General features: G+C 47.5%; 1 long non-coding RNA gene across 1 annotated transcript; it reads right to left on the reverse strand.

The window, feature by feature from the left end:
- Positions 1–637: 637 nt before the first annotated feature.
- Positions 638–5,981, reverse strand: LOC112864308 (uncharacterized). Its single transcript, XR_015248836.1, has 3 exons — positions 5,770–5,981; positions 4,755–4,904; positions 638–4,312 (listed from the first exon to the last, which is right to left on the reverse strand). It is a non-coding gene; the product is annotated as an uncharacterized LOC112864308 (long non-coding RNA).
- Positions 5,982–8,229: the final 2,248 nt, after the last annotated feature.

Here is an 8,229-nt window from a genome sequence, read left to right on the forward strand (position 1 = left end):
AACATATGACGTTTTACTTCTTGAAAAACAATATATATGAAGCAAAATGTTAACACAGCCGTGCCTGGGTGGTGGCCACCTGGACACTCATTCTATTGTTCTCTGTACTTTTGGATTGCTTGAAATACTCTGTAATTAAAATGCTGTTTTGAAAATTGGCTCTTAGGTGGGGGGTAGACTGGAGAGGGAGAGGGGTCCAGTAGACGAGCGAGGAGGCTATTTCATGAGCCCAGACTGGCCAAGGTGGAGTCTGGAACAGAGTGATGGCAGAGGGAATGTTTTGCTCATAGATTAATTGTGGAAGGGGGTAAAATAGAAGAAGAACATAGAATGACTGTTGGGTTTTTGATCTGGGTAACAGACAGTGGGGCCATTTACTAGAAGAAGCTAGGAACAACAAGTTCAGGGAAGAAATAAAGAGTGTCTTGTGGATATGGCAGATTTAAGATCATTACTAAACATCCAAGTGAGTTGTATGGACAACATAGGCAGATTGGATGCAGATTCACACCCGGAGCTCAGAGGTGAGGTCAAGACTGGAAATATGAGTTGGAGGTCATCCGTTTATTTTTGAAAAAATTTTTTTAACGTTTATTTATTTTTGAGACAGAGAGAGACAGAGCATGAACGGGGGAGGGTCAGAGAGAGGGAGACACAGAATCTGAAACAGGCTCCAGGCTCTGAGCTGTCAGCACAGAGCCCGACGTGGGGCTCGAACTCACGGATGGCAAGATCATGACCTGAGCTGAAGTCAGCCGCTTAACCGACTGAGCCACCCAGGCACCCCGTAGGAGGAGGTCATCCGTTTAAACATGGCATTTGACATCTCAGAGAGATCTTCTCAGAGAATGTGGATGGAGAAGAGGAGAAGCAAGGGCCAAGTTTGGGGTATGGAAAAATTAACAAGTGAACCTAAGGAGAGGGTGTGTGGTAGCCTGAATAAGGGCTCCCCCTTGTTCAGATGCCCATGTCCTAATCCCCAGAACTGGTGAGTATCTTAGCTCACAGGGTAAAGGGGACTTTGCAGATGTGATTGATGGTAAGGAGGTTGAGATGGTGTGAGACTATCCTGGGATGCCTGGGTGAGCCAAACATAATCACAAGGGTCCTTATCAGAGGGGGGCAGAGAAGGTAGGGTCAGAGAAAAATGCAAGAACAGAAGCAGAGATCAGACCGGAGAGAAGATGCCATGCTTCTGGTTTTGAAGGTGGAGAAAGGGGTCACGCGTCGAATAATTGGGTGACCTATAGATGCTGGAAAAGACAAGGGAGCAGACTCTCCCCAGGAGCCTCCAAAGGGAATGCAGCTCTGTCCACACCTTGACTTTAGCCCAGAGAGATCCTTGTTGGACTTGTACTCTACAGAACTGTAAGATAATAAACTCATGCTGTTGAAGCCACTAAGTCTGTGGTAATTTTTCACAGCAGCAGCAGGAAATTCATATAGGGAATCACTAATGATGTCCGGGAATCAGCAGCTGGGAGCCCAAGGAGGGAAGCAAGTGCGAGGCTATCTGTGCTGCACAAGTCCGTGGTGAGAGCACCTCCAAAAGAAAGGAGGGGATGCGAGATACGGTCCAAGGGGAGAAAGTTTTGACCGCTGGATTTGCTAAAATGAAGGTTGTCAGTGACAAAGTAGCTTCCTAGAGAGTGGGCTTCACCACAGCTTTGACTGGAGTGGGTTAAAGAGGGGAGGAGAGGCAGTGGAGAGCACAGACATGGTCACTGAAGTTCGCTAAGGAGTCAGATGGGTGGCTGGCGCGGCTTGTGTATTTCCTTCCACTGAGTCACATGCTAATGGAAATGTCCCAACAGAAACTACAGAGCTGACCTTGTAGGAGGAAGCCTTCATGGGCTGGCAGCAAAGAGCCCAGGACAACCCAAGACACATTCTATCCGGGACACTGACCTTGCCGAGGGCCTTCAGGAGGGAGGGGGGCGGCACGCAGATGGGATGATGCGAGTGAGGGCATGGAGCCTTTCTCTGAGCTTCTCCAAGCTCAGGGAAACTGGGGTCATCCACTGACATGGCGGAGATGAGAAAGGAATGGGTCGGGAGGCTGGGGAAGAACAAAGAAGTTGTGAAATTGCCACTTGGCGGAGCAGAATCGCCATCCGCCACCCAGCAGCCGTAAAAGCAGGGACTCAAGGTATGTCCGTTTCCTCAGCCTCCATGAGGTCTCCGTCTCCACTGGGTGTGGAAGCACCAGGAGTCCAAGGCAGAAGGAGAATAAAAGAAAAGATGGGCTTTCTTTTAGGTTCCCTAGCAAAAACCTTACAAAATTGCCCCAAATGTCACACCTATATTTTGGCAAAAAAGAAAAGCATCCTAAAGGCAAAGCCTGTGTTTAGAACTTGGACAGCAGGAAGGACAGTCCTAAAAAGTTAATGAACACAACAAACTCAAGGTTCTTTGGGGACAATTTCGAGGCATTAAAACTTAGTTGTCAGTTTCGTAGTTTTTTTAAAAAAAATCAACGTGAAGCTTTGTCATGGGTGCTGTAAAATCTGTTATCATGTCTTAGCCTTTGGAAGTTTTCCTTAATTTAAATGTTGAACTATGACACAATTTTCATAAGCCTACACTGCTAACCATATGTTTCTAGAGAAGAAGGCTGTTTGCATTGCCTCCCCCATTTGATGAACTAGTTTATAACCGTGAAAATGTGATTCGTTTATTTATACTTAATCAAAACACACTACAAAAAGTTGATAGCTTACTCCCAGAGCTTTGCATCATTGCCGACAGATGAGAAAAAAGTGTTCAGCAACTTAATCTGATTTACCATCATAAATATTCACATCTTACATATTTGTTCCACGAAGCGGTTGTGTAAGTGGCTTTCATTGATTTTCAAATTTATTGTCTTGACTGTATAATGCAAATCAATTATTGAAATTGTTTAGTAATGTGCACCCATCCAATAAATAGTGAAGAATTTTCCTCTCCCTCTTTGTCTCATGAAATGAATTAAAATGAACAGGATGGAGTTTTAGAATCCTATAATCCATCATGCCCACATTAAAGAGGATATTTCCATCACATAAGTTAAACAAGTTCTCTGCATATGCAGAGCGAGTAGATGGTAAAAGTCTACCATCATCAATAATTTCTTTCTTAAAAAATTTACTACTAGGAGTTCTGTTTCCAGTAATATGGCAGGCCCAGTGTTTGGACTAAATCCTGAAAACAGCTAAGAACTCTGGATATATATTTTTTGTAATTCTTAAAAACATCTTTATGAATATCAGGCCAAAATCTAAGGGAAAATTGTAAGTGAGAAGCCTACTATTGAAATCACTTTTGCCTTGAGAGCAAATCCGGTGAACTTTCATCTTCGTGGCCTTTATGAAAAGCCCACATCCCATTACAAAGGGGAGAGTATGGCAGGAGACCCTTCTTCCACAGAGCTGGGACCCCAAAGGAATCCAGCCCCCTATGAGGGTGAGGGAAACAGACCCCACACTCAGGCCCACAGAAGACCACCACAGTGCTAAGAGCACCTGGCTAGGAGCAGGTGCTCCTTTAAGAATTTGTCATGAAAAATAAGCTTTCGACCGCGATTAACATTAACTAAGATGAAATCCACAGATTGAAGAGTTTTGGACTTGCCAGGTAAATTTTACCAATAAAACCAGAGTAGCTATATTAATATCAAAGGGGGAAAAGAGTAGATTTTAAAGTAAGAACATCATTAGGGACAAAGAGGGTTATACTGTAACAATAAAAGAAAATTTACTGGGAAACCTTTTTGCCCTAATTTTATTTTTTTTGGTTTGTTTTGTTTTGCTTTGGCTTGGGAGAAGCTACTGTTACTCTTATTTTCACCCCAAAACCTTATATATTCCATGAGGCATTTCCAATATCCTAAAGCCCTTGGCTTTGGAACTGGAAAGCCAGCTTGGGTTCCATGGAAAGAGTCTGAGATGCAAAACTGCACCCAGGGGGGTTTACTGGGAGTGTTCTCAGAAGACACATCTTTGAGGAAGTGGGGGAAGGTGGAATTGAGCACTGGGAGAGGATGACTCTTGCCAAGATTGCATGTGGACCCCCCAGGCCAGTCAGTCATCGGACATGGACTGCACTCTGAGAGGTGAAGGAACCTTGCAGGGGGGCACTTCCCTGAGGCTGAGGGCAGTTCCCAGAAAGGCAGCTGAGTGGTGGACAACCTGGCCCTGAAGAGACCCCCAAGCAGAGCCCCACAGTGCCCATGGTCCAGAGTCACCACGGATGAAGTTGCTTCTTGTCATGAGTGTGCCCCATCAGGGAAGCTTCTTCTCCAGGATTTTGGTCGGACCGGTTGCCTGAGAAACTTAGAAAAGAAGGTGATTATAATAAACGACAGCCCCCTGCCGCAGTTGATCTCAGGCTGTGACTGACACTCATCATCCCCCCCTCTGCCACCAATTCAAGACTCCCCATTCCTTCTACTTGCTCCTCTGCTGGTCTAGGCGGGGGGCCTAGTAGGGGGACGCAGACATCGTCTCTGAGGGGTCTGAACCCCAGGTTATCAGTCTCTTCTCAGGATATGACTCCTGTACTTGTCCACCTGTGTTAGGAGCACGAAGAGACTCTCTGGAGCAACCTCGGAGCATCTTCCCCGGCCTCACTGTGCATCTACAGCCCAACCTCCCTGATGGCTAGGGTCAATCATGCCCACCATGATGAAAACTCCTCTTCCTGTCCGCTTGTTAATCGTCATGAGAAACCCCAAGTGACCAGACAGTGGGTATAAAGTTCTGTAAGTGTCTTACTGTGTCCTCTGGTGAAGACGTTCTTCCCCTGGAAGCCGCAGAAGCCAATGTGGCAAGGACAGAAAGCACAGTTCCCTCTGTTGGTCACTGGGACCAATGGTGAGAAAGACCTCTCCTACTGCTACCTTCTGGTTCTCAGAGCCATGTATTCTACCTGTCAAGGCCACAGCATCATCGACACGGCATGCACTCTGTGCCATAGAAGATCATGCTCCGCACTCATAAGGCATCATCTCTAATCTGGAACCTTAGCTATATTCGTAAGAGGTTTTTCTACCACTCTGGCAGGCTGGCAGCTTCTAGATGATGTCATATATGATGAAAACGGTGGATTTCATGGTCATGTGCCCACTGCTGAGCCCCCATTTCAATAAAGTGGTTCCCTCGACTGAACTGATATTACGTAGAATCCTGTGTTGGTGGATGGTGGTGCTGGCTTAGGCAGGTGCTGGGTGCTTTCCTGTAGGCAGGAAAGGCAAACCTATGCCAAGACTATGTGATGATCTCACTCAAGATTCATCTGTATCCCTTCTATTATAGAAAAGGTCCCTGTAGTCAGTATTTTACTAAATGTCTATTACTACCACTAGGGGCTCATGGCTAGTCTCTGCTAGCAGATTGGCCTTCAGCAGTAACTGTACTTAGATAGCCTTGGTGAATGGAAGCTCATCCCAATGGGCTCACGTGTAGCCTTCATCTCTGCTGCTATGGTATCTGTTGTACCTGCACTGGGATGGCTGATGACAGGCTAACTGGTGTCGACTGGCCAAGTCACTCTATCTGTTTGCTTGCTACCTCCTCCATGGTGGATGCACTTTGCTGGGCATTACCTTGTGATATGTGTATCTTCACACTCTGCTAACTCCTAGGAGCCTATCCTCAAGCTTCTTCCTATCTCCCAGATGCCAATCTTTCTCTTTCACCCCTGTTCATGCACTTTGCCATAAGTTTCACATGGCACATATTCTTATCTTTGGCCAATTCTCTTTCCCTACAAAGTAGATGACTAGACGACCTACCCAGATATATGTCCCCTGGAGGACTGCTCCTGGCTGCCATCTTCCAAGGCCATCCCTGAGTGGCGTAGTCCATTATTTACACGCACCGGTGAATCAAGTCGCCCTGGCCCCGTAGCGGACCATCGATGTGAGCTGAGGGAAAAATACCGGAAAACAGTGCTGGGTGATATGGGGCCCAGCTAACTGTGCAACTTCCTCATTCACTCTGACCCTGCTTATGTCCAGGCCTAGATATCTTACTTCCCCTTATGATGAGTCCACCCAATCTTATAAGTCAGTGGGTCTGACAGAACCCAGCCTGGCCATGCAGTTGACATCCCATGGTGACATGTCCCCACTCTACCAGGGCCGAGAAGCTTACTAAGAGCTACTTTTCAAATGATGCATACCTTTCCGCCACCGATAGACATGGCCTTTCTCCAAAATGTCAGGGGTTACCTTCTGACTCTCCCGGGGCTTGCCATAAGCTCCATGTGATGTCTTTTGCCACCATACATCTCCGTAGTGCCATAGAGAGCATACCGTCCCACTCCTACCAGTGAGGACCATAGGGGCGGCCAGGTTGTATGACACAAATGGCAGGGTCACTTACACCACCACCTGACCTGCTGACGCTTTCTTTCCTGGATCCTACTCAAAGTTGACCGCCTTCCATATCACCCAGAAAAATGGGTTGAAGCAGTATTTACAGGGACAGAAGATGCTGCCTCCAAAGTCCAAAGAGGCCTACTAAGCATTGTGCTTCTCTTTGTTTTGTTAAGTTATTCATTTAGTTAGTTAGTTAGTTTTAAGAGAGAAAGAGAACACAAATGCATGTGGGGGAATGGCAGAGAGAGAGAGAGAGAGAGAGAGAGAGAGAATCCCAAGCTGACTCCAAGCTCAGTATAGAGCCCGATGCAGGGCTTGATCCCATGACCCTGGGACGATGACTTGAGCTGAAATCAAGGGTCAGATGCTCAACTACCTGAGCCACTGAAGCGCCCCAAGGTGCAAGGTTCTTAATTGTCCAGCTACCCATCCCGAGTATCGGGGTCTCACCAATTCTCTATTAGGACCCCGACTTTGGAGACCTGAGAATTTAACCTTCTCCAAAACTCTGCTATACTTAAGATTACGACTGGCACTCCAGTTGACCTGCTGGAGAACACTGGGATTTTCTCACAAGCTGCCAAGGAGGCACTCGGGCTTTCACAGTTCACCTTAAACTGGTGAACCTCACCTCAGCCTCCTGCTCTCCTCAAGCTGAGGAGCTCTCAGCCACGATCACTCGGTCTCACCTCCTGCTCACCATTTTCCCTCAGCCTTTCCAGCACCATCCCCACCACCAGTGATGGGGTCCTCGCTGTCAACCTGCCACATGCACTTCTCCAGTTTTCCATCTAGAGCCCACTTTTTCACAACTATTTCCTGTGTCAACTGCCTTAGAAGTTTCCTGGAAACAGCCTGAGGTGGAAGATTGCATGCAGAAGGTTTATCAGGGAGTGTTCCTGAGAAGTTCCCCTGGAAAGAAGACAGCACATCTCAGGAGGAAAAGCTGACTTTCAGCGAGGTTGCGATGGAGGCTACCATCAGCCAACCCTGAGAGGCGCTCTGGAATTGAAATAGCCCATCAGGTTTGGCTCAAATTGGGGTGAGGAGGCCGAGCTTCTGCATTCCTGCCTCGGTCAGTCAAATGAGCACAGGCGCCATCCGTGGGCACGTAAGCTTGAACGAGGCAGTTCCTGGCAGCAAAGGGTGATGTCCAGCAAATGACTCAGCTGTGAGCCATCTACAGCCTTTGTTCCCAGCGCAGGGGAGGGTGCATTCCCTGGGGAGGGGTCTGGGCAAAGTGGTACCCGCAGAAAGGTCTTGTTTGAATAGGAAGAGTAGAAAAAGGAACAAAGAAATCTGGGGTGAAAGAGGAAACTTCAATTAACATTTCAAAATATCATCCCACCCAGCAACTTGACAGTTTGCTAAGAGTCCCCCTTCCCCATTCTGCACCCCTAAGACACGGTTCACATCACCCTCTTTCCCACCATGCTGAAATGCCTCTGGGATCATAATTGTCTTATAGCTCCCAGGACCCTCCAAGCCTCACACGGTAGCAAAAGCAAGTGTGGAGGAAATACGTGAGGTCATCAAACAACTCATTTATATTCCTTCTGGCTAGTTACGGGATTCCAGGCCAAAGGGAGGAGCCCCAAGGTATAGCAGGAGGGCATTTCAAGCCTCCCCAAGCCCAGGGCTCTTTCCTAAGACTTCCAAGGAGGATGTCGGGATATCACACAGCACAACAGATTCGAGGCAAAGACCTGAAGAAACCATACTGTTTCCTCAAACGGGAAAAGGAAAACTATGGTAAACGTGTTGTAGTAGCGAGGCAAGCGCACAAAACCGAAAACGGAAACACGGCCAGGCGTGCTCAGTGCCGATGTCCAGGACCCTGGGCCGCGGGCTCAGGTGGGCAGAGCCCT

This window comes from Puma concolor, chromosome A3, assembly GCF_028749965.1.
Source record: "Puma concolor isolate L17-30 chromosome A3, mPumCon1.1.hap2, whole genome shotgun sequence".
NCBI lineage: Eukaryota > Metazoa > Chordata > Mammalia > Carnivora > Felidae > Puma > Puma concolor.